The following is a 26,425-nucleotide window of genomic DNA, read 5'->3' as shown; positions in this document are numbered from 1 at the left end:
GAGGTATAGTTAGTTTTGTTCCATCTCCAGTTTCACCTACTTCATGACCTTAAAGCAAACATGGTTCGCTGCTCTTTATCAGTGGCCAGTCTCAAATTTTTATACAATAAGCATCTCTACTGTCTCCCTGTCCTGTCACCAGGCCACGCTCCTCCTAAAGTTGTGCTGCAAGGAAAGGCTGCCATGCTCCTTGTGCATTAATCAACACAGAGTGTGTCTGGGAGCCAGGAGCTGTAAGCCCTATGCACAGATCTTTTTCAGTTGTGTACTCTGCAACTAAGTGCTCTCCCACAGTTCACCCCTGTGAAATGAGAAATGAGTCTTGTTATGGAACAAAAAATTGCTTTTTGTAAAAGCACTAAAAGTCAAAGTGATTAAATAACTTGACATTAATGTGGACATGATGGCAAAATCTGACTGGAACACAAGAGTTTTTGTGACTTATGATGTAATATATATTCATTCATCCATTTTTATTTGAAATAAAGCCATAAAGTCTTGTTCCTTTATCACCTGACTTGGCATTCTTGGAAAAAAAAACAAAACAAAAAAACAACAAAAGCCAAAACTGACTGACAATGGATCTCAAGGTTGGATTTCAAATAAATTCAGAAGTTCTTTTTAATTAGCCATTTTTATATATCTTTTTGAAAGGATATTTTTAGCATCTGAACTGTCTGAATTAAAAGATCTAGAAAAATTATTTGGGGAATGGTTTTGTTAAAACACCATACAGACAGCATTTATCATATTTATGTGATTTTTTCAGTAAAATTTCAGTTTCAGTTTTTGCTATGCTGGTAAATGCAATGGAAGTTTGAAGAATCCTCCTACTACAAAGGATAAAAGCTCAAAAGCTGTTATCCATCTAAATCGAGGTGGCAGAAAAATATTTTTTTTCACTTCCAGAAGGAGGATATACAAGCAGTGAAGATTATTTATTCACAGACCAATGTGCTTCACAGAACCTTAATCCATTGTAATCAATGTTCTAGGCTGGGTATATAAAAACATGAACTGCTCTTAGCTGACACAAGAATAATTAATAATACAAAATTTCTTTTTTTTTTTTCTCCAATAAGGAATCTTAAGAGTTACTCTTTCTCTCTTGCTTTGCCAGGTGCCTCAGAAAACTTGGCCAATGCATATTTAACATATAATAGGTGCTCACATATAGTTTTAGACTCTCTTAGTTGTTCCAGATCCAGTTTATGGTGCACAAATCCAGTATTTTTCTACCAGAGGAAACTGAATGTAGTGGTGGCCTGGTTGCAGGGACAGGGGTGGAGGTTTTTAGTGCTGTGTGGGTGTGATCACGGTGTTCATTCTGTACCACCAACATCTTCACTGCATTCAGCAGGATAAGCTGGGCACCAGAAACCAGAAGATTTTCTGACCAGATTTGCTGGAGCGGAGTGGACTATTGACTTAAAACCCTGGTGAACTTGGTTCCTTCTGCTGTCCACCTGCTGTTCCTTCCTGCTGCCAGTCTTTCCTCTGGAGCAGGATGGTGCTGAAATGGACAGCTCTGAGGCACGTCTGAGCCTCCAGGGACAGCATCCTGGCAGAAGTGTTTCAGACACACACACAGACCCACAGAGATTTGGTGTCGTGAGAACCATCTTTGAGAAGATTTTTTTTTTCTTTATTCACAGTGGTGAATACCCTTTTGTGGGTAAATCACCTTCTCTTTTTTGTACTCTTGTAATTAAAACTGCTGCTATTACTGTGGTTTTAGTACTAGTACTGTGTACTAGTAATTTTTTATTTCAACTCATAATTTTTCATTTATTGTCCCTTCCTTACTGAAAGGGACTGGGAAAGGGAGTGGCTTGTTTGGAATTTTATTGCCCTGCTGGGACTAAAATCAGCACAGGCTGTGGAACTTCATATGCTAGAACACCATCCTGAAAGTTCTGAAAATTCTGAATCCCCTCAGTTCTCAGGAAAACAGAATTATGTGGAGTGATGATTTAAAGGGTTATTTTCCAGCCATATTGGCTCCCTGATCCACTCTGGTGGCACACAAACAGTCTGGTGGAACAGCAACTGAAGGTTCTTGCTTAGGATGGCATAACTACTAAATGCTTGCTGTCCATCCCACATACTAGAAATTAAATAGTTGAATTAAAAACTTCCTAGGTTTTTGTTTCATTTTAAGGATTTTTGCAGTTATATTTGGTGAGGGGGGAGGGGGGAAAGTGAAAATCACTAGGAAGCAATAAATCTGAACTCTTTTATTCCATTTAGCTGTTGAACTAAAGAAGAAAGAGAGAATACAGTCTACTCTAAGAGGACACCATCCTGGGTTGGCTGTATGACGCTTTTATCCCCAATCATCTGTTCTGTTTATGTTGAATAATAAGTTTTGCACCTTTAAGACTGGTTCCGAGAGCAAAGAGGGGAAGAGAAGAAGTGCACAGTTTGTTTTCAGAAACTGCACTCGCTCCTCCACATTCCTGCTCCTGGACTGTGCTCTCTGAGGACAGACAGACAGCGAGACAGAGCTCTCCTTTGCTTTACTAGTTAGTTTTAGCTAGCAGAGGCAAAAAAAATGCTTGGGCTGTTTTTTCTCCTTTTCTTTGGATCTGTTCAAGCCTGCTCTGGACCCAGAAGAGCAGCAGCAGCTCTCACCTGTGGCCCACTGGGCTGTGCCTGGGCCGTGGCATTTCCAGCACAGGAGGGACTGATTGGAGACTGAGTGAGCCAAGCTGCAGCCCAGGGAGGGGGGATTTTTCTGAGTTTGTTTCTCTTTTGGACCAGCAAGAAGTATTATTGTTTAATATTGTTTAGGCTTCCTTCTTTAATAAACAGGTCTTTTTCACTTTTCTCTAAGGAGGTATTTTTCCAAACCAGCTGGGGGAGGGGCTGATTGAATCTGTCTTCTAGAAGAACCCCTTTGGGAGTTCCCTCCCAAATTTGCCCTGAACCAGGACAACACCCTAAATCATGTTTCATATTTTTTCAGTTAGTGCATATGACACTGGCATTATGGAAAAATAGACAGAGATGAAGTTATGCAGAGTGATGTTGCCAGCTACACATTAGAGATGGGTCAGATTATTTATATGTGACTTCACAAGGGTAGTGTAGAAAGCTCCTTATAGCTTCCCATATGCTAAACTGTAGAAAAAGTGTTGGGAAAATGTCTTGAAGTGCAATATAAAAGAGAAATTTAAAATTTTGGTCTTGTTAATAAAGTTAGAGGTATCAATAAAAATAATACAAAATTTCCTTCCCTTCTAAAAAAATAAGGTAGCTTTGTTGCCATCGAGTACCAGAATTTATTTCAACCCTGGTGTTTGTACCCTTTAGAGGGAATTATTTTTGTGGTGAATAGATTATTGTTGTCCTCTCAAAGACATAAGATTATTGCCCACATTTTGTCCCAGATTTAGCTAAAGAATACTTGCTTTAGGCTGGGATGTCAGTGAGAAGGAGAAAAAAAAATATGTGAAAAAAAGCAAATACCAAAAATGGGTAAGCACCTTAAATAATCTGTAAAAGGTCATTGTTCATTGTGAGTGCATCTTTAAAGCTGTGTGGCATTGTTTTAATTTAGATCACACGTGAAAAATTTTACAATTTAATTCCTGATGCCAAAACAGATGAAGAAATCTGGAAGGTGTCATAGTCTCATAATCTAGTGAATTAGGAAGGATCTAAAAACCACAAAGCTTTGAATTACTACCTTTTCTTTGCCACTACCTTTCAGTTTAGCTTGAAGCATCTCTCTTAAATGGCTTCAGTATTCACAGGTGTAGGAAAGACATGACAATTTTTAAGAAATTCACAAGTTTATCAGAAGAAAAGATAAATTTCACTTGGGAGAGAAATATATAGCTGAAAACCATCAAATGACTTTTTCTCCAGTTTTGCCCTGCACTGAGACTGTGAGTAACAAGGCATTTTAATTCTGACAAAAAATGAGTGAAAAAGGCCTCAAAATTATTACCTTGTCTCTTATTAGCCAAGTGTTTGGGGATTTTGTATTCTTCAGTTGTCTTAGAATAAATTTTATAAAGGGCCAATCTTTTATTTCTTTCAGATACAGAGAAGCCTCAGAGTTGGAAAAAGTCAGAATTTTATGGATTGAGCTCTTTACTCCCAAGGGTTAACATGTGCCATCGTGGAGAAACTCATCTTGGAGAAGTTATGAATCTTTCTGAAGTGGAAGTTATCACCTGGCTAAGGAAATATTTGCAAGAGTTTAGTAAATAAAATCTCCAAAACCTGCCTCTCCTGGGATGTGGCTTGATCACTCTTTGCTACACTTCACAGCTGCTACCTTCAGGAAAGGTATTCCATTGATATCCATTTTTAATTAAGGAGACCTATGCTAATCCACACCGATTTTAGGATCTAGCGTCATATTAAAAACTTTATGGAGGTCTTCTCTGTCAAAGAGCAGGCAGCTGACTTTCTTATTTAAAAGTATAATTCCTAATTGAGACAAAAATCTTCAAATCAAATTAATTTTAAAATTATAGCACTTACTGGTACAAAAAATAATTCTGAGGATCCTGTTTCATGCATTTCACTTTATAAAAATCAATACAATAATGACCTTTTTGCCTTCTGTAGTAGATGTGGTGCATGGTGAGCTTCTGGGCACATCCTGCTCCCTCACTGAAGTGACATGATGCCGTCAGATTGCCAGCATGCCTGTCTGAGGAGCACTGCTGAGGAGAAAAAAGCTATGCCAAAGGCACAACAAATGAAAGTAACACCTGTTTACACAATCCAACACTACAAAATTAATAAAACCACTAAACTCAGGATTTCCACTGATCAAAATATCCTTTGACTTTCTTTTTTGAGTGCTAAATGTAAAAGAAATAGCTAAGAAAACAGAACAGAAGAGAATGGGGTAGATGTCAAAAAACTAAGAAACCTAGAAACACTGGATGAGGCATTATAAGAAAAAAACCAACCCAACTTACTATCCAGAAATATAAACCAGGAGCTTGAGTTAAGTACATTTCTTCCTCGTAGAAAATGCAGGCATCTTTATGTGCTTAAAAATACTGACCCAAGTGGCGCATGCAATTAGCCAAGGAGGTCTGTGAGCCAGAGAAAAACTTTGTTGGGGTTTGGGTTTTTTCCTTTCCTATTCTTTCCTTGTTACTTGTGGATTTTTTCCTGTTGGGTTGCTAAGAGGCACTGATGGCTGGGTGCTTGAGGCAGTGGGGAGGGGGAAGTCCTCTGGGTTTTGGGAATTTCTAATATTTTGAATTTTAGAAGTCTTTTTATTATATTCCATGGACCATTTTCAACACCACAGTATCTAACTTCAATGTGTGCAACTGTTCTGTTTTAAAAAATAGCAATTAAGGTCTTTACCTAGTGATTCAGCATAAAATATTTTTGCCCAAGTGGTGGATTTTTCTCAGCTCTTAGTCCATTTTATGGAATATGGATCCATTGAAACTGTTCTACAGACTTGAATAAGGCATCTGAGTTAATGCTCCAGTAATTATATTATATTATATAATATTAGAGAGTTGATTTCATAATGCCTTAATTAAAGAATCATGTTATCAGCATGTACTTTCAGGGACTAAACACTTTAATTATTGCGCCAAATTTGGTAAAAAGCTGTCAGTTGATTGTGAAATTAAACTAGAAAATGTTTCAAGTAGTGTTTTGCTTTTCTCTTCCTTTTTGAAGACACCTGTTATATAACAGAGAACAGGATTTTAGTAAGCCTAAAGGTTCTTTTCTTGTTTTGGTGCATGTCCCTGTCTCCCATTAATTTTGCATGACAAAGTTGCAAGCACTTCTCTGAGACCTAGAGACCGAATCTTGTGGTGAGATGATCTGGTTTGTAAGGTGTGACTTTTATAAATGTAATTTATGTGTCAAAAGTATTTTCTCATTTATGGCCTATTTGCCCTGTAGACCAGGCCTCATACTCTGCTTTGCTTATTCATCTACCAACTTTAATCATCATCACTTTGGAATACTATCTGTCAAGTGAGATTGATACTAGCAGTAGATTTTAAAAAATTATTGTGGTTGGGAAAACACACACATTCCAAGTGCCAGCTAAGATAAAGAAGGCCAGTCATTCTAAAATGTGTGCAGCTAAAATGAAAACTATATACATTGAAGAATGGTAGTCCCTGAGGTTTCTCATTTGTTACTGTAGCAAATAAAGTAATTTGGTCTGAAGTAATTCACACAATCCAATAATTACCTTTCTAAACTCTTCCTCTGGTACACTGAAGTTACATAAGCACATGCTATGACTTTGGTAACACCAAAGAGTCAAACAGCATCAAAATCATATTTTGTAGACTGAATTTTACTCCATAAAAGGACCAATTTCTTTTTTGAAAAGAAAAGCTCCTTCTATAAACTTCTAACACTCAAAATGTTGTCTTTCTTCTGCTGCAGTTGTTTTTTCACTACTATTAGTGACATTATTAGTTCACAGTGCACTGAAGAAATATATAACACCAGCTTTAAAACATCTGATTAGTTTGCCTTTTCCAATGATCATTTATTCAAAGATGAATGTTCTCCTAACACATAGTGAGAAAGTTACAGATGAAAGGAGCAAAAGATTAAAGCATTTGTTCTGTTGACCCTCTAATTTGCAAGCAGCATTTGTTCATAAAAACAGGTCCTGTCCCATACCTTCATTCCTTTATAGCCAACCACAGATTTACTGAAGGCCAAAAATGAGGAAAAAAAAAAAGAAGAGAGCTGAATGAAGCATATATATCACAATATGCCATCATTCATGCATTATTTAATCTATTACTTTATTCTGATTCATACAATCATAGAATATTAAGGGTAGGAAGGAACATTAAAGGCCATCTAGTCCCAACTCACCCTATGAGCACAGTCACCGCCTACTAAAGCAGGCTTGCTTAAGGCCTTATCCAACTTGAACACTGCCAAGGTTGGGGCATCCCCAGGCTGCCTGGGAAGTCTATTCCAGTGTCTAACCACCCTCAAAATAAAGAATTTCTTCCTATTATTTTTACTATTCACCCCTGAATACAGGTCACCTGAGGTTCTGGTCAATCAGTCACTTGGGGAAGATTTGAGTGAAGTGACACTGAATAACCAGCATGTACATGTACATGTATATGTATATGTATATGTATATGTATATGTATATGTATATGTATATACATATGTATAATCGCTCTGAGTTGGAAGGGACCCACAAGGATCATTGAGTCCAACTCCTAGCCCTGCACAGAGTCATCCCAGAAAGTCAGACCATGTGCCCGAGAGTATTACAACATTTCTTGAACTCTGTCAGGCTTGATCTGTGACCACTTTCCTGGGGAGCCTGTTCCAGTGCACAACCACAATCTGGATGCCTCCATTGTAGTGGAAAGGGAAGATATCACCACCTCGTGGATCCAGCAAGTGACTTGATTGTTGCAATTTAGGTGTCTTCTGATCAAAGTGATAGTTGCAGTCTTGATCTGTGGGTGTGGGGGAAGCCTCTGTAAAGTAGACTTCAACAGGTTAATATAAATTCAGGTTCAGGTGAGAGCACTCAGGCACCTCCCCTGTGGGAGTAGTTTTACACTGTCTATTCCAACACTGGGTTGTGCACAGTCCTGCAGTGGGAAGGCCCTAGAAGTCAGTCAGGATGGTCTTGGATGGTTTATGGTCCCTTTTAAGACATGAGCTCTGTTTCTCTCATCAGCGTGGTTAAGCCACTTATGCGTATCAGAGGAAATACCTTCAGGCCTATGTGACTGTCCCAATACCTCCTTCAAGAGAAAGGTTTACACCTAAGACAATTGTGCAAGGGAGGAAATTGGCCTGATAAAACGCATTATCCCATCTCCACAGGATCTGTTTCTTACCAGCCTTTTCCTTTATTTGCTTCAACAAACAGTTCCTTTCTGAATAAATGTTGGTTTGTCATTCTCTGGTGGTGGGTGCTCACTCCCTCTGTACCTGGGCTGTTCTTATGCAGATAAGAACACCACACACCCAATCCACACACTCATCCTTCCTCTTCTTTTGCTGGGAAATGCAAAGCTGCCCTTAGCAAAGTGCCCTGCCATTTTGCAAATAGATTATAGTTTGAGTACTTAACTGCAAATATTTCGGTCTCCCACAAATGCCTAGCCAAGATTTTGTCTCTTTCCATTTGTACCCGTTGCTTCTTTTACTATCACTACAGTTCCTGATGAAAAATCCTTCCCCAGCTTCCCTGTAGTCTCCACTCAGATACTGGATGGTTGCTCTGTGGTCTCCATGTAAACTACTCTTCTCCAGGCTGCACTGCCCCAACTTTCTCAGCCTGTCTTCATGGGGCACATGTTCCCGTTCTCTTACCAATGTTATGGCCTCCTCTGGACTTGCTCCAACAGTTCCATGTCTTTACTTTGGGGACAGCAGAACTGTGTGCAGCACTCCAGTTAGGATCTCAAAAGAGCAGAGTAATGGGCAGAATCACTTCCTTCAACCTGCTGGCTACTCTCCTTTTGATGCAGCCCAGGATGGCTTTCCAGGCTGCAAGTGAACACTTCCAGCTAGTATTGAGTTTTTCATACACCAACTCTTCCAAGTCTCTGTAGGACTACTCTCAATAACTTCTCTACCCAACCTGTATGTGTCTGGAATTGCCCTAGCTCAGGTGAAATGTCCTGGTGCCATCCAGGACAGGGTTAACTTTTGGTGCAGCCAGGAGGGCATGTCCAGGACCTTGAGGTTATTCTATACTACCTCACCTCATGTGCAGGAGATGGTGAAGGGGGAAAGGTTCTTTTCCAGTCAGACCAGTGATGAAGCAAGTGGTCAGGACAGCACCAGGTTCTCCATGGTGATCACCTGTGTGTGGGTCATTCATTCACCTATCTTGTAGACTCTGTTGTTGCTACTGCTGATCTTCTTATCTCATTGCTGGTTTTGGTAAACTGTCTTATCTCAGACTGTGATCTTTACCTTTTGTGTCTCCAGTTCTGCTCTCTGTCCTTCTGGGGGAGGGGGGAGGGAGGCGAGGGTAGGGAGGGAGGGAAAGGTGTGTGTGGTTGGGTGGCTCATATTTTGAAGTGCTTTGGTGGGAAGACTAAGTTGGAAATAGCATTGCTAAACCATAGCAAGTAGGACCTTGCACTTCACTTTTTTTGAAGATCATGAAGTTTGTGTCAGCCAAAGCATGTTCTCTCAGGGTGGCATCCCTTCCTCCAGTGTGGTGGCTTCACTAGGCAGAGTGCTGCTGTCAATGAATTTGCTGAGACTGCACTCAATCCTACTATCCATGCTGGTCACAAAGACCTTGAAGAGTATTGCTGCCAACAGTGATCCCTGAGGGACACCACTCATTGCTGGTCTCCACGTGTACAATGACCATAACTCTCTGTGTGTGGCCATCCAGCCAATTCTTTTTCCACCAAGTCAAATCCACATCTCTCCAATTTGGAGACAAGACTGTCATGTGGAACAGTGTCAAATGCTTTGCATAAATCCAGGTAGATGATGTCAGTTTCTCTGCTCCTGTCCAGGGCTGTATCCCCATCACAGAAGATCACCAAATTTGATGATCACCAAATCACCAAAAGGCATGATTTCCCCTTTGTAAAGCCATCTTGGCTGTTACCAAGCACCTCTTCATTTTTGTATGCCTTAGCATTGTTTCCAGGAGAATCTGTTCCATAATCTTGCCTGGCACTAAGGTGAGACTGACCAGTCATGAATCTTCTGCTTTCCCTCTTTTATAAATGGGAGTTATATTTTGTTTTTTCCAGTCATTGATGACTTCACCTGCCGGCCACAATTTTTCAAAATTGATGGAAAATGGCTTAGCAACTATGACAGCTCCCTCAGGACCCTTGGATGAACCTCATCAGATCCTCCCATGGACTTATACATAATGAGGTTCTTTAGGCAGTCTTAAACCTGATCCTTTCCCACAGTGGGCTTCGAGTCTTCATTCTCTCAGTTCCTGATTTTGAGCTTGTTCCCAACTTCAGCAGTGTGGCTGGAGCACTTTCTGTTGAAGACTGAGCTATAGAACCTCATAGGGAACCTCACTCTTCTCTCTGTCTGTGGCAGTCAGGTCTCCTGTTTCCTGCTGCAGAGGGCCTGCATTATCCTTAGACTTTCTTTTGTTTGCAACACACCTATAGAAACCTTCTCTTTTATCCTCAATATCCTCGGCCAGGTTCTATTCCAACTGGGCTTTGGCTTCCTTAACCTTATCCCGTAGTATCCTGTACAATTTCACTGTATTCCTCCCAGGCCACCTGTCCTCATTTCTACCTTCTGAAAGCTTCTTTGTTTTTGCTTGGAGTTTGCTCATCAGCTTCTTATTCATCCATGGAGGCCTCCTGACATTTTTAACCAATTTCCTCCTTGTTCAGATGCATTGCTCCTGATCTTGGAGGAGGTGATCCTCAAATACCAGCCAGCGTTTTTGTGCCCCTCTGCCCTCCAGAGCTCTATCCCAAGTAGGTCCATGAAGAGGTCAAAATGTGCTCTTCTGAGTCCGGGGCAGTGAGCTTGCTACATGCCCTCCTACTGCTGTGAGGACCTCACCACTGTCTTGTGCTCACTGCAGCCAAGGCCATCTTGGATCACTAAAACCTCCACCAGCTCTTCCCTGCTGGTGAGTACAAAATTCAGCATGGCAACTCTTCTTGTTGACTCCTCTATCACTCTGTAAGGAAGCTGTTGTTGACACATTCAAGGAGCCCTCTGGGGTTGTGCCTTCCTGTGTTGTCCCTCCAACAGATATTGTGGTGGTTGAGGACTAGTGCCCCTGTGTGCCTATAGAGGGTTTCATCAACACCATGCCCTCATGGTTGGGTGGCCTATATCAGACACCCCACTACAGTGTCCCCCATCCCTGCCCTCCCTTTAATCTTGACACACAAGCTCTTTGTTGGCCCTACATCCTTCTCCAGGCAGAATTCCATACACTCCAGCTGGTCATTGACATAGGGGCTATGCCTCACCTTTGTCTCATGAGCCCGTCTTTCCCATAAAGCCTAAAACCTTCCATTCCAATACCCCAGTCAAGGGAGCTATCCCACCATATCTCTGGGATGCCAATGATATCACACCAATACAGGTGTGCATGTTTCTAATTTGTCCTGCTTGCTCCCCATATTATGTGCTTTTGTTTATGGGCATCTGAACCAGATGAAGGCCCCAGATGAAACCAGCTCACAGGCTGGAGTGCCTGTAATGCCTTCCAGGCATCCATTACAGGTATTTGCAGTCAGTTGGTAGGATTGGGATGGATAGGTGCCCCCAGTCCCTTAACAAATCTGGTTTAAATCCCACTTTACCTGTTTGACAAATCCCTGACCAAAGATGTAGAAGATTGCTTCCTCTCCAGGACGGTTTGGGTGAATGAAGACAAGAGATCTCTCAAGGCTGCTCTTGGGGAATGAGGTTTATTGGGGATGCAGAAAGGTCCTGCCTCATGCCGCCAAACACAGCACGTGGCAAGGCTTAAAGATGTGGGGGAGGGGAGAGACAAAAGGATGCTCTAGGAGAGGGGGAGTTCCAAGAGAGGGGAGGGAGTTCCAAGAGGCCGTCCAGCCCCTCAGAGCCCCCTTTTCAGGGGGCTTCAAGGTCAGCTGGAACAAGGCATGGCCAATGGGGTTACAGACACTGATGTTTTAGGGGAGGGATAGAGGTGCAGGGTGAACCATACATCTTTTGTGGGGTGGGATGGAACAGTCCATTTCACCCCAGGACCCATCTGTAGGCAGGGGTGTTGTCAGTCCTATATTCTTTTTTTCAGCATCCTTAACTTGCAGTCATGGGAGTAATTTTTTCTTACAACCATTATTATTTGAGGTTGTCGCTTGCTGTCACATTCAACTTTCAAGGAGATGCTGCATATCCCATTTAGGTAACTATTTGATTTGTTATTCAAGTTGTCTATTCATAGAAAAAAACACCAACTTCAAAAACATGAGAGGCTTATCTGTAGCTGTGAAGCAGTCCTCAGCCCTGCAGAGAAAGGACATTCTACTTCCTAGTGGGCTAGGAAGCTGCTCTGAGTTTCAGGTAAGCAGTACTCACTTTCTCAGCAGATTGCATGGTCCATGTGCCCAAAACCAAATGAAACATCAAAGAAAGTTGATAGTCTGTGGTATCATGACATGAAAGGCTCACCAGTTCAACCAAATCCTTGTAGGGAAAGAAGAATATAAGTCTGCCAACTTAATTATGTAAAAGGTGGAGATTAGCATATTTCATAATTATGTTCAACTATTTCCATTCCATTTGTTTTTCCTGTTTTTTGTTTTCATGAATAAATTAATTTTACCACGAGCAGTGAAAGACAGTATCAAAGAATTTCCTTGTTTGGGACTTGAGCTTGTGTGAAAGAAACTGATTGCTGTCCAGGATAGAGAGGAAAATTCCTGATCAGTCAGGAGTACTGAGTTTGAAGTGGTACCTGAATCTGGAATACTGGAATACAATAGATAGCTCTCATATTTTCACTGTTTAGACAATCTTCTATAAAAAGGCCTTATAGATATAGATGTAAGCTACTCAAAACTCAGTTGAATCCTACCCTACTTTTATGTCTTTTCTTTTTTAAACAGATTTTTTCCCCTTATTAATTTTAAAAATAATACAGCATTTGCATGGAAAGCACAGTAATTTTTATTGAATAAAAAATTTCTAGTGGATTTTTTTTCAGAAAGACAATTTTCCAGAATTATTCATCTAGACTCTCTCAATGCAGTGGAATGCTGTACTTTGAAAGAAAACATCCAGCCAGTATTCCAGTAAAATCTTGGATATAGAGGTTTTATTAATTTCTTATCATATCTATCACAAGGCCTGTAGCTATTATTTTTTCTCTAATTTTTTTGCTTCATAATTTTTTACCAATCCCAATTCCATGACTCATTACATTTAATAACTATGTCCCCATTACATGTATTTCCAAATATTGCTTTTCTGTCCTCTCTCCATATTACTCTTAATGATTTATTTTTAATACTAAAAGGACTAAATCACGAATTTAATCTTTTTCCCCACTCCCTTAGGCTGTGAAGCTGAATTAAATAAACCCTACTCAAAGTAATAAACCTCTTCTAGCTGTGCCATAGTGATATCAGTTGTCAGAATGTCTAAGGGAATGTGAGGACTGAATTCACTGTCACTGCTATTGAAGGAAAAAGAATCAAAAAACCCAAAAAACCATCAACAGCAGAAGTCCCGTGTCTCAGACCTGATGCAGAAAAATCAGTCTTCCTAAGAGAAATACATATTTGCAGTAGCCTAATGGAAATTATTACTGTCAGGATCAGGATTTGAATACATATTCACAAAGCAGGTGCAGCATTCCTGATGCAAACATACTGGACATTGCAAGAAAGATGATAACCTCCCCCCAGACAAAACTCCAAAACAAAGAGAAGGAATCGCTTCTTCCAAGCTCTCTGGGATACTGCAAGTGAGCACTGTAACATGGCAGAATTTATGAGTGTGACTAATACAAGGTGACAGCTCAGTTCAGATCTCTTTGCCTGTCTTTAGTGAGACCATTTTAATGAAATGTTTGTTTACTCTTGAAAAGCTGAGCTCAGCTTGCAGGGAGTGCCTATTTTGTATTTATGTGAGTCTGATCTGGAAGAGCTAAATATTTAAGTGACTAACAAACAATAGCATTGGTGAGTTGGCCTCTTATGGGAACAACTGCTCAGAAAATAACTGCTACCTCTTCACTACAAGTAGCAGATTCTTGCCTTCAGGAGAGCTATAGCTGTAGGAGTTTCCAGAAGAATGAACACAGAAAGGATGAAAAAAGATACTTTAACAGGGATTATTTGCAAACAGTGGTGGATGGGCTATTTTCAGCAGTTGTTATAACAAATTTACACAATGTTGTCACCATTCCCTAAATAATATAACTATTGCAAAATGCTCATAACAAGTAATGGTAGAGTACAGTTAAAAGAAAAAAAAAGTGAGAGTTTTAAGAGAGCAAGAATAATAATGGTGATATGTAGCTGCATACAAGAGCAAATACATTTTTATTACATTTAACCAAAAAAGGAAAAAGGGTTCTGAATTGGACAAGCACATTTTAATACTGGAATGCTTGAAATCTAGGTGAATTTTCTTTCTTTTTATTTTTCCTGTTGGATTTTTTTCCATGACAAACTAGGGACAAAATATAAGTGAAGTGAAGATATGCTGTGTTCTGCTTATAAACCCACAGGATTGTAAATTAAGGGTCCAAAGTAAGACTAAGAATTAAAAGGAGAGAAAGAAAAAAATCACAGGCTTTAAAAGCACGTATTTTTCCCAAAAGACTGAAAAGATGTTAGTCAGCATGGCATCTGAATTTTTTCTGCTTTTGCATGGGAGAAGAGAAAGACACACAGATTAACTATAGAAAATAGCACTGCATGGGGTACTACTGAATGCTCCACAGCTTTCCACTACATTCATAGCATCACAAACCTTTGCAGGCAAGACCATCATTCTCTGATGCTGCCACAACAACTTTCCAATAACTCTATCTGAGATCTGCAACCATGCACCAAGTTTTACACCTCTCTCAGCTTCACCATCATGTGTCTGCTCCCTCTGGGGCACAGAAAAGCAGTCAGCATGAGCTTGTCCCGTGAACTCCAGCTGTCCACAGCAATGTGGAGGTAGTGGCTTGGTGTCACCTCCCTGTCATCACACGCAGGTTTGTCATTTCTCCCTTGCAACACAGTATTCCAGCACAGGCTAGGCTTCTGAATTTTTACACCGTTAAAATGCTGCAACTCACTGAATATAATTGCTAAAGAATATAGTATTTTGCTAAATTCTCACCATCCCAAAAGCCATTACTAATGCAGACAGATCAATTTCTGCTACTTTCGTTAGGAAATAGGCAAATATGAACTAGATTCCAGACTTAGTAAAAAAAGGGTGTAAAGACACTGTGACATTCATTTAGTCATTGATGAGTAGTCATATAACACTTATGACAGCCAGTAACAGTCACGGTAGATGCAGGAAATATGTCTAAATTTATTGGATTGTTAGGATATAGCAATCTAATAAGAATATAAGTTGCCCTGTTCTTTTAAAAATTTTAAAGTTCTTCTAAAAGTTTCTATGCCTTCTGATGTTTACATATTTCTACTGGGGTTTATCATGCACTCTTCATGTAAATAAATGATTGTTTTGCATTCTTCTTTGTGGGAGGAGGGAATTGGTGGACTGTTGGTTTGACCAGTGTGGTTGAAGAAGTGGCAGATTCATCCTCCAATCCACTGTCACTTTTAGAATTCTTTATATTGCGAGGTCGGGAATAAACTTCCTCTCCTTTCCCTCTTTTACATCTTGACTTAATACTCGTAATGCGACAAGTATACCTAGAGTTTAAGACATTAATTACAGACTTTGTATTAAGTATTCTGCATGAGAGTTACACATTTGATTGTTAAGTCTCATTAATTTTATCACTGTCATTGCATATTACTATGAGGTACAAAATTGAGGAAGCATATTTTGTAAATATTTTCTAGTTAAACAGTTTGCTAACTGGCAGCATGACTTATTTTAATCACTTGTGAAGTGGGGTCCATTTTTGATCTTCAAAAATGTTATAATTACAGCAGTTTTTTGATTTGAACATAAATCTGATCTCCCTCTATGCGGTGGTGTGTTTTTCTTTCATTTAATATTTGTTCAGTGTCTGTTCACCCCCCAACCCCCCAATCTCCTCCTCTCCCCAGCTGTCAATCTCCCCAAGCTCTTCCCTAACCCACTCCTCTCCAAGTTGTCAATCCTCCCTTTCCCTGCCCCTTTCCCCAGAACATTCCCTGTCATTCCTCTCAGCCTCCTCCCCTGCTTCCAGACCATTCCCTGTCTATTTAGTGAGGCTCAACACCCTATTGGTTACTTTGTGTTACTCCACTCCCCTGTTTCCCCTGATAGGTTTGTGTTATGTTAGTCCTGCCTTAAACTCCTCCCCAGCCCTACCCTCAGTGGTTGTTGTTTCTACTCCCCTCCTCTTGAGTTCTGTATAAAACCTTTGTTCACCCTCTCCATAAGGTCTTGGGGCTCACTGAATAAATCCATCTTGTTCACCCCCAAGTCCCGTGTCGCCTCCCTCTGTTCCCGCGCCACCGACTGGGACAGCAGAGCACCCCGGGGGGAGCGGCTGCCCGTTCTCTTCCCTCTCGCCGCCCAGCACGCCACCGCTCGGGGTATCGCGGCGAGGGGGGGCGCATGCCGCGCCGCGACACCTCTAAGCTTTCCTTATTCAATGCAAACCAAATTGTTATAATTTAAAAACTGTGTGACATAGAACAATGTTTAGGCTTATTGTTCACATTTCATTCCATAACCTTCAAAGATAGCATCTTGTGCTGGACTTATGTGCTATTTCTCTATAGACTAGGATTTCTAAAAAGGAACCTGAATAAACACAATGTCATTTACTTATGAAGGCATTTAGAGCCTTCATCTTCTTTCATCCAGTTAGAATAAAATGTGATAAATATGCCACTTTTATCACTCACCATAATACCCTCATAACACTAATCAGCAAGAGGTGCTAAAAAGCAAAATTAGCTTAATCCACAGAACCTTTGTAATCCGCAGAACCTTTGTTCTTATCCAGTCCTAATTTCCTGTCCAAAGGTGGGTTTAGAAACACTTCTAAAAAGCACTATTTTCCTCAAGGAAAAGAGGAAGCAAATTAAAAAATTATTATTACTTCTGAAGTACTATATCATGCCACTGACCATATAACTGAAATAATTGCTCACATTATCAACAGCACATCTGGAAGGGAAAAAAGTAAAATAAGGCGTGTCTAGGGCTATATCAGGCCTTGTGTACCAGAGCTGAATTTAATTGTCCACCTTTAAACTCTTCAAAAAATCCTTGTTTTTTCATCCAGCTGTGGTAGATGCATGTCGTAGATGCATGGGTTTTGAAAAACTGTGATCTTAAAGAAGATAAAGGGATTGATTCAGAACAGGTGTAAGTCAGAGATTGTCTAGATAATGAAGACAATAAATTCCCAAAACAGGCTATCGTGCCAGCCTGAGATTTCCAAACCTTACAAAGTTTTAGAATAATTTCTTACTGTCAGAAGGTGATTAAATTGTGCAGCCTTAACACTGAATATCTTTCTGTGCCATTAAAGTTTGCTCTGAAAAATTCCAAGATGGGGGGGATAGAGTTTAACAGATTAGATGTGATAGGAAATGTTTCATTGTCACATCCACACTTTTGGGTTAATTTCAGAGACTTCATGGAAATAGCTCTGGGTTTAGGTCAGTGTAACTGAACATATTCATAAATCCCTGTGATGTTTAAGCTTGTGATAAATATATGCTCCAGGAAGATGATTAACAATTTCAAACTTTTGAATACTACTTTGTGAACTGTGATGACGCAAAAGGTAGGGTGTGCACAAACATGGTAAAGAGACCAGCTTTCTGTTGTGAGTGAAAGTGGAAGCTACACCATTATCTCCTGGAGCCTCTCTGCTGTCTTTAGCTGTTAGCCAGACCTGGGAATTCTCAATGCTTTTATAACTTGACTTCAGTAAGTATTATATGTAAAGAGCAGTACCTTTAAACACTGAACACCAGTACAGAAAAAAACAATATTCTGAATACACAGGTATCAGAAGGATTTTAATAGAATTTGAACCATATGACCATTTTTGAGATTATTATTCTCCAAAACTTGAATGTGGATTCCTCCAGTTATACTCCTTAAAGGAAGAACTTCCTTAAGATATACATTTGATTGGTTATGGTAAACCTCTGGATAGATGTGAAACTAATTGTCTTGCTTACTCCTTGAGTAAGGAGGGTCTTACAATCATTGGTACAAAATCCCTACTGGGTTGGATAAGTATAACTCAAAATTCAGTTGAGATACACCATGATAAACAAAAAGAATAGATGAAAAATGAGACATAATGAACTTCTGGTATTCTGAAATTCATGTGATTCTCCTTTCTTGCATAGGCTACATTCCAAAACCAGGCCCCACTTTTACACAGGAAGGAATTATGTCTGGTTTTGTCTAGTTCTCATTGGAGTTTTCCATAGTCCACACACACAGTGACAGATTTATTTCCTGAATTAAATACAGCAAGAAGAAAATGTAGTCCATTTTAACTTAAAAAGCAAAAGCTTCAGTAAAGTACTGGCGCATTCAGTTCTCACACAGGCCTGAATAAGTTTTCAAATAACTCGTCACTATGATAATGATTCATTAAATATGCATTCAAAAGAAAACAGCTTATATTGGCACATTTTTATGGAGAGGAGAGGAGAGGACACTGCTAAATCAGTGATCCATACTTAAGTAAGAGGTGATAATATGTATCTTTCATTCTAAGCAATGCCTTTTTCTTCACTTTTTATAGATAAATGGGCTGGAAATATCACACCTAGGTCAGTTAAGAGTAAGATGTCCCTTTACTTTGTTAAACCTGAATCAAAGTTTCTAAGCGAGTATTGTGCGAGGAGTACAGGGGTCAGTGAGGAAGGCATCAAGTCTTTTCATCAGCGAAAAATGATGCTATAAAGCTTGAGCTCCTTCGAAGGCTCTCATGTAAAAAAGTATGTTCTGCTAAAGGTAAAACAGAAAGAAAACCAGACTACCTCCCTCTCATTATTCATCACAATTGAATAATCAGAGAGATACACATATTTGACTGGCTATAGCATATTTTGGGGTTTGTTTTGATTTTGGAAGACCTAGTTAACCAGGGCTTTTGATTTTTCAGTTTCAAAGGACTAGACTCCCACTGACCATGTGAATCCATGATGGAATATGATTTAAACTCACAGTTAGAGATGGTATTGATTATTTTGGCTAATGTGAGGATAGGATGTCTTATATCTATATTTCCTTGGTCTAAAATCACACACACCTCTTCTTAATCTACCTTTCATATGCTGTGAGTGAAAGTGTTTGGTTTTTAGGGTAAAGGAAAAAAAAAGTATTAAAATAATGAACACTTAATGTGCAATTATTAGATTGTTTGGGCAAGGGAAATTGTTCTTGTTAGTCTTGTTACTAGAGAGCAGAAGATGGGTCAGACCACTACACCTTTTCTTACATTCTGTTGCATCGGAATACCTTCAATACCTCAGAGATGATCCTGCATACATATTGCCTTCCAAAAGTATGATATTCACAGATGGTGGAGGTCTCATAAACTGGAAATGCCTTCCCTGTTATTCTCAATATGTGCTCCTAAAAAAAAAAAACAACTCGCCAAAAAAAAAAACCATTATGGAGAACAAAGGATTGCTGCACCTTCTCCTGCTACTGGGAGCACACTAACAGCCTGCAGCTGTGATAGCTGGAGATTGGGGGGGAGGGGGTGAAATCGAAATTTGAGTGTCTTTTTCCTTTCCACTGATCTCAACAGCTGCTTATGGAAAGGATGAGACAAAGTTCCGGTATTTGGCCACCATTAGCTTCTCTGACAGGTTCATGTAAATTCAAATTCAATACTGACTTTACAAAAAAATAATTCATTCCAGTTTTCCAACCAAAACCTCTGCATTATGAAGTCAGTTTCTGTAAAAAATATTATGCTTTATTATATTTGAAATTTGGATGATATATCATGTTTTCAAGGTGGCATTCTTTATCATATTGTTTTCAAGGTGGCATTCTTTAGCATCTCCTGCATATAGGAATCCATAGCTCTGGAGATTTTCAGTCAGGCTACTGACTCTTACTTGATCCAGTATCTTATTTTCCATTAAAGTATTTCTAAAACTGCTGAATGAAATAATGCTTTTATTCTCTTTTTACATAGTAAAAAGAAACTGAATGTATAGTAGCTGTTGCAGTTATCTGCTCTTCTGTTTCTAGACTGTTACAGGACTCTTTTATCCACTTCACAGAGACCCAGCCTTCTTGCTTTGTGTAGTATGCTATATGACAGTTTTATATTTAAAAAATAATACAAATATTAAATTATTAAATTATTAAATTATTAAGATCATAATTGAAGTATATCAGTGAGATGAAACTGCATCCATCTTTATGATAAAATTGAATGTTTTTACCACACAGGTTTCTCTTTAAAAGGTTACTCTTTAAAAAATAAATTTTGTATGTGTTGTATTTAAAACCCACAAGTGAAGTGTCTCTGAGAAATAATCTCTGTTAGTTTCAAATTTGAAGGTAAAGAAATTTGCTGTTTCTATACTTATTTATGCTGTGAATTCAAGTAGGAACTGCTTCAAATGGGAGTCTCATAAAAGAAAAAGCAGCTTCTCTATTTTAGAGAGTAGTGTGGGGTTTTAATTTCCTTTCCAACTCTGGAAAAGGGCTATAAGAGCCTGAAATGACATTCACAGAATTTTTAAGTGTCAGTCCATCTTATCTTAAGATAAAAACCCTATAGACACTGAACTTTCCTCCAGTTGCTTCACAGTATACAACAAATGGAGGTAATCTGTTTATTTGAGACAGGTGTTAGTTAGCTCAAACAGACTATATTGGTTGCTCAGGAGCTGTCTATTACTTTCAGTGTGTGTCAAGAATGAGACTGCTAGTCATTTAGCTATTTATTTTAATTTAGCTAATTTATCTATACCAGCAGTCTGTTCTGACCTGAGTTTGGTAGAAAAGCTGGTTTAAATGACTCCTGTTACTGCAAGCTCAGCATATCTTCATGAGAATATTCAGTCTTAATTGAATTTGTATAAATAAACATATAGGTATGTGTATGTGTGTGTTAATTTGCCTTTAGAGAGTGATATTTCTTTACTTAATGTCTTTATTTAACAGTTTCCTATGTAATTTTAAGTTCTCATGCTATAAATTATTATCTTCCAATAATTTTAGCATTATTTAATGATTAGCATTATTTTATCCAGTAATTACAATTTTTTCATTACACAATTCTTCTTTTGAGTCCTTTCCTCTCAAAAAGAAAGCTTCATAAATAGTGGACTTTTTGGTCCAAAATCTTCTATTGTTGTTGTTGTTATTTTGCCAATTAAAATATTTTTCAAGCTAAATCTCAATTATTCCCATGAGTGTAAAGGAAAAGGCATTTCATAAGTAAAGAGAAGATATTTCCACCATTATTATTTTATCTAACTCCCAGCACATTAACTCTGCAGCCCAAACAAAAAATATGTCCCAAACATAAATTTTAGTCCTTCTTTGCTTCAAGGCAAAGATTTGAGCCTGATTTGTTGTATTTCTAACAATAAATAATTTTCTAAATCTTCTAATTTTATGAAAAGTTTAGGTTTTTGTTGGACTACAAGGAAAGAGAACAATTAAAAAATGTCACTGCTGAAAATTCCTCTCCTGAGGAACCCACAATTCCATAACTTCTCCAATGAACCCCTATTAAGTATTGGGCAATGCACAGGTGGCTACACACAATATACAAGCTGTCTCCACAGGATATAAATTTTCAGCAAAAATCTTTTTATAAAGTAAGTCAGTAGGGAGTTAGAGTCCAAGTCTTCCTTCACATGTGTGCCTTCATTCACAAATTGCTTAAGGACCACACAGCTACACATGCATTAACTCAGCCTTTAGAGGCATGTAGGAGAGAGTCCAAAGGGCAAAAATTAGAATGCTTGTGGGTTGGGGTAAAGCCACTTAAAGAAGCTAAAAAAGAGGAAAAGGAAAACGTGCTTCAAATTTTGCAGAAACTTAGTCTCTCACCACCAGAGCACCCATGCAGAAGAGACTTTGGAAGAATTTCTACACCTCTCCATTCTTTATTGCTGAACATGACATTCTAGGGCATGGGATAGATCTCTGATTAAGGCAGTTCAGCTGCCTTGGCTGTGTCCTGTTCTAGCCAGCCTTCTCACTGAGAAGAAGAGGACGTAAATAGAGATGTTGTCCAGGTACTGTTTAGCAATAACTAAAACATCAATAACTAAAACATTCATGAGTATCAACAAAATTTCTGTCACATAAGCCGCAGCACCACATGGGATGCTGTGGAGAAAATAAGCTCCTAGCGATTACAATTTATACCTTATTCCATACAATTTTTATTGTGCTCAGGTACTACATGATTTAATTAATTTTCCTAAGACACCACCATACTCTTCCCTACCTTTTAACATAGTTGTAGATATAATTCCCTTAATTCCTTTCATGGACCACTCCCATTCAAATATCCATTCAAATGTCGATTCAGTAATCTAGTCCTTGACTTGGGTTCCTCAAATTTTGGTGGTAATTCAGGACAGGAGAGATGGTGTGTTAGGTTCTTGCTGCCTTTGTCCAATTCCTTATTAGGTTCTACCTCCATGTTTTGCATGACTCTTGCTTTGGTACTTCTGACATATAACTATGACATCACACAACAATGGCAAAATACAACTGAGACCACAGATGATTTTCACCCAAAGTAAAACGTCCTCAGGGTGTACATGGGATTTCTCCATTGTTTTATTATCCACCATGTTTCTTGAGCAAAATGTATCTTGTGAATGGGCTTGCCTTTTCCTAATTCATACTTTCTCAAGTCATTAATGTGCACTATAGTAACTGTATGTCCTTCTAAAGTATGTAGGGATTTTGCTAAACAATAAGGTTGTTTAGCAAACCCTCTAGTGTTAATCATCCAAGTGACATCTGATAGATTTGTACCCCAAAAAAGGTCCCAGCACCCATCACTCTAAGTATAGGTTTTTAACTCTTCGATTAAATATTTGGTGTGTGATATGTCAAGGTGTCTGTGACTACAATAGCCTGATTTGGTTTATACTGGAGTACTTTCTTGCCTTAAGGTTTATTTTCCAAGGTTCAGAATGGTGTTTCTGGCAGTGGTGTTGGTCACATCTCAAGCTTTTGGCCATCTGGTAATAATTTCCACTGTTGTAAGTGAGTGGCAATAATTGTGGCATGTTCCTGGTAGTGTAGGCCTCTCCATATTAGGATCTCAGCCACCATTCTCTGTATGGCCAGAAAGTCAAGCTTTGCCTGTTTGGATCTTTTAATTATGGCATATTTTGCATTCCCAGGATAACCTGTGCAACAAACTCAATTAGTAATATTCACTCTACAAATGCTGCATTCCCTCCTTGGTGTCCTGATGCATCATGGATGCATTGAATGAAGTGATGCTGTCCTACCCATCAGTGTTTTCACCACCAGTCTTTAACACAGCACTATAAAGAGTGCTTAATTATGAAGAAAATTACCTCCATCCCAACCAAACACAGTGCAATAATAGATTAAGATGAGCTGACATGTATTTCTCATACCTAGCTATTCATATGAAGCAAAAACCACCAAAACATAAATGGTAAAACTTTTCCCATAGAGACTACCACTTTAGGGAAAATATTCAAACTATAGGCTAAGTTAACTTTTTTTAAAAAGACAATGGCAACCCTAAGTTTGCGACTCTTGATCTTCCTTACATTGTTTTCCTTTATTGCAGATATTAACTGTGAAAATAGTGAGGCACCAAAACAGGCTTCTCCACGGTGTTCTGGATGTTCCATCCCTGGAAGTGTTCAAGGCCAGCTTGGGCAAGCTTTGGGCAACCTTGTCAAGTGAAAGGTGTTCCGGCCTGTGTCAGTGGGTGGTTGGCACCAGATGATCTTTAAGACCCTTGCCAACCCAAGCCACTCTATAAGCTGTGAAGGGCTGTGATTGGCTGGCTTTTGTTCTTGTTTTTATTTAAAGCACCTGTTGGTTACCTTTCAAAGATGGCTAAATCAAATAAAATCAAATTAAGACAGTAGAATATTTAATATAATTTTAAATTTGGTTCTGCTCTGCATCTGTAGATGAATCTGCCAGATGAAAATGCAGCTTTTCAGAATAGCAAACTGTATTCAAACAAAAGATTAAGCATTAGGCTTTTGGTAGATATAACTCAGAGAAGAATGTGAAAGGAAAAATGTAACTATGCTATGCTTAATCTGTAACTTAGACTGAATATTTCACTTCACTTTGATTGCAAGTGCAAGATCTAGCATTAGTCACTGATATGAGGTCTTAAGTTAAACAAGTATAAAAGCAGCATCCTTATAAAGTGGGAAGAAAAATGATTACTTACAGTAAAAGGAAAAAAAAAGACTTTTTTAAAAAAAGAATGGCTTTCATGTTTTTGTGTCTTTCTTTTTCCTGGCTATAACAAAAAGGAGCTACTCTGAATTAAGAGATCCATAATGTCTTTATAACTGCTCATGAATTATTTTTTTTCTTTAATAAAAAAAATGTTTTTCTTCTTAACTACTCATTCCATATAGCCTCAGGGAACATGATTTTTTCTCTACAAAAACTGAGGAATTTGTATAGTTTAAAATAACCATTGAAATGGTCTTTTCAATTTCCTTTGATAACTTCACAAACATTAACTTTTTCAGCATTTATACATTACAGGAGGAAATTTCCTAGAAAAATATCCAAAACATCCCAAGTGACATTTTAATTTTTTTTTTTTTATTACTCAAACTGTTATTTGCTCTGTTGACATTTAGTGATGATTCTATCATGATTCACTTGATAATTTTATTTCTTTTTAGAAGTAGGTAGGGTTGGAACAGTGCTCCTGTTTCATATAGCATCTAACCCAGTTTGAATGCTAGAGAAATAGATTCAAACAGAAATCAATAATAATAATGTGTGACATGGGCAGATCACAGCTGTAGGCAGAGGCACATGAATATGCAATGACAGACACTTCATTTTTCTCTTGTGAATTCCCAGTATATGCTTACTGGCCAAGTGAAAAACACAAGACAAGCACTGGAAACAATAGCAATTTAACATAAGATCTTTGAAAGCTCCTTACTGTGACTTGCACCTGGATTGCAAGGCTTGATGTTATTATTATCATCTGACAGCAGGGCCAATCTTCAAAATGTCTCTAAAGTTGAGTTTTACACTAACAAAGAATCTAAACCTAAATTGTTATGGTTTTGTGGGACAGCATGGGTTCAACCTGTCTCATATGCTATAAACACGTCTCCATTTCCTCCTGTAACTTCAAATTATTATCATTAACTATTATTAATAATAGGAACTATGAAGTGATCTTCTTTTGAAAGTCCAAGACTCACAAAGTCCTAAAATTAGCAGCCACACAGCATATTATCCTAAACAGACATGGGGTTTTTACCTGCCTCATCTTGAAGTCCTGTGGGACTCAGATTCAGTCAAAGGAAGAAATGGAGAGTTTCTATCCAGGTAGAGGCTTGGGAAAGAGCTGGGAAAGAATGTAAATAATTCTTTATCTCTCTTGTTTTTCACATTGTTTATAGTTATGTTCCATTACTGTGCGTCAAGCACTTTGCACCAATGCTTTGAGCTGTTTTAACTTCAGAACCAATGAAGTTGGTCCTTGCGGAGCTCTGTATAAAAGAGCAGTGCATTTTGAATAAACGGGAGTTTTACTCTCACAGCCTTCTGAATCAGAGCCTCTTCATTCTCGTCCTGCCTTGACAGTGACAAAGTCCTGCCTCCAAGATTTTTTAGTTTATTAGATTGACTGATTATAAAACAGACAAGATTTCCTCCTGGAATCTTGTTCTTTGAGCCTTACATTTCAACATATTCGCTATTAGCTAATGGATTAAGAAATATATAATTAAATGTGAAAAGTCAAATATGAGTGAATAATAGTCCTAAATGCAAGTCACAGAATTTATCTCCTAGTAATAGTAGCATATTATTTTTATTAATTTTTGCAAATGAAAAAACATGCACTGCCTATTCTATCGTGCACCCTTTATTAATACGATTATAGTAGAGATCAAGCTCTAATGAAGGTTCTAACCACATGCAGGCTAGGAGGCCTTAAAAATGAAAATTATCCTCCTCCAATCTCTGCTATCATTTCAACAGAAAACACCCTTTGCATTTGAGTCAGGACACAGTGCAGTGAATAACTCTCATGGCGTTTTATTCATTATTTTTTCATCTTTGGGATTTTGTGGAATTGAATCTATTGAAAATACTAACTGCATTCTGATTTGTCCATGTATCATATATATTACATTTCTAGTTCTGTTTCATATTACATGTAAAACATTTCTACTTTGGTTATAACATTTTTTCATTGCTTGTAAGATTTCTCTTTTGAGTGTTGGAGTGACTAGCTTTGGAAATATAACCAATTTGCCCCATAGACCAAATATTCAAAACAAGAATATACTATTCTTTTTGCATGTGTTTGTTTCTGTGTGTATATACACCTGTGTGTAAACACACCATTATTATTTATAAATATATTATTAATAAATTGTTTCTTATTTCTGTTCTCAGACTTCTGGTGTTTTCTTCTCTCACAACTGACTTTGTCATAGAAGGCAACACAGAAAATTCATTCACTGGATGGGAAGATTGAAATTAATTTGCCACTTCTTTACACGGTCAAAATAAATAGAATCCTTACCATAAAAATATCGTTCCTTAAACTTTCCTGACATAATATGTCTTCTTGGCAGTCTTGTGATCTGAGACTTAGCAGTTCAGT

At 38.4% G+C, this 26,425-nt stretch overlaps 1 long non-coding RNA gene across 2 annotated transcripts in view; it reads left to right on the top strand.

Annotated features, from left to right (window-relative positions):
• The window catches only part of LOC110476507 (uncharacterized), a 39,894-nt gene extending 13,679 nt beyond the window's left edge, over positions 1-26,215 (top strand). Inside the window, exons 4-5 of one of the 2 annotated variants that reach the window (XR_002466427.4) lie at positions 4,049-4,299; positions 23,381-26,215. This is a non-coding gene — a long non-coding RNA (uncharacterized LOC110476507). Of the gene's footprint in view, positions 1-4,048; positions 4,300-4,584; positions 16,057-23,380 lie in introns of those variants that run through there. The other variant, XR_014951229.1, reaches the window with a different exon arrangement.
• The last annotated feature ends 210 nt before the right edge of the window (positions 26,216-26,425 follow it).

This window comes from Lonchura striata, chromosome Z, assembly GCF_050655825.1.
Source record: "Lonchura striata isolate lonStrDom1 chromosome Z, ASM5065582v1, whole genome shotgun sequence".
NCBI classification, from domain to species: domain Eukaryota; kingdom Metazoa; phylum Chordata; class Aves; order Passeriformes; family Estrildidae; genus Lonchura; species Lonchura striata.
Note: the sequence above shows the minus strand (reverse complement) of the source record. Positions and strands in the feature narration are given on the sequence as shown.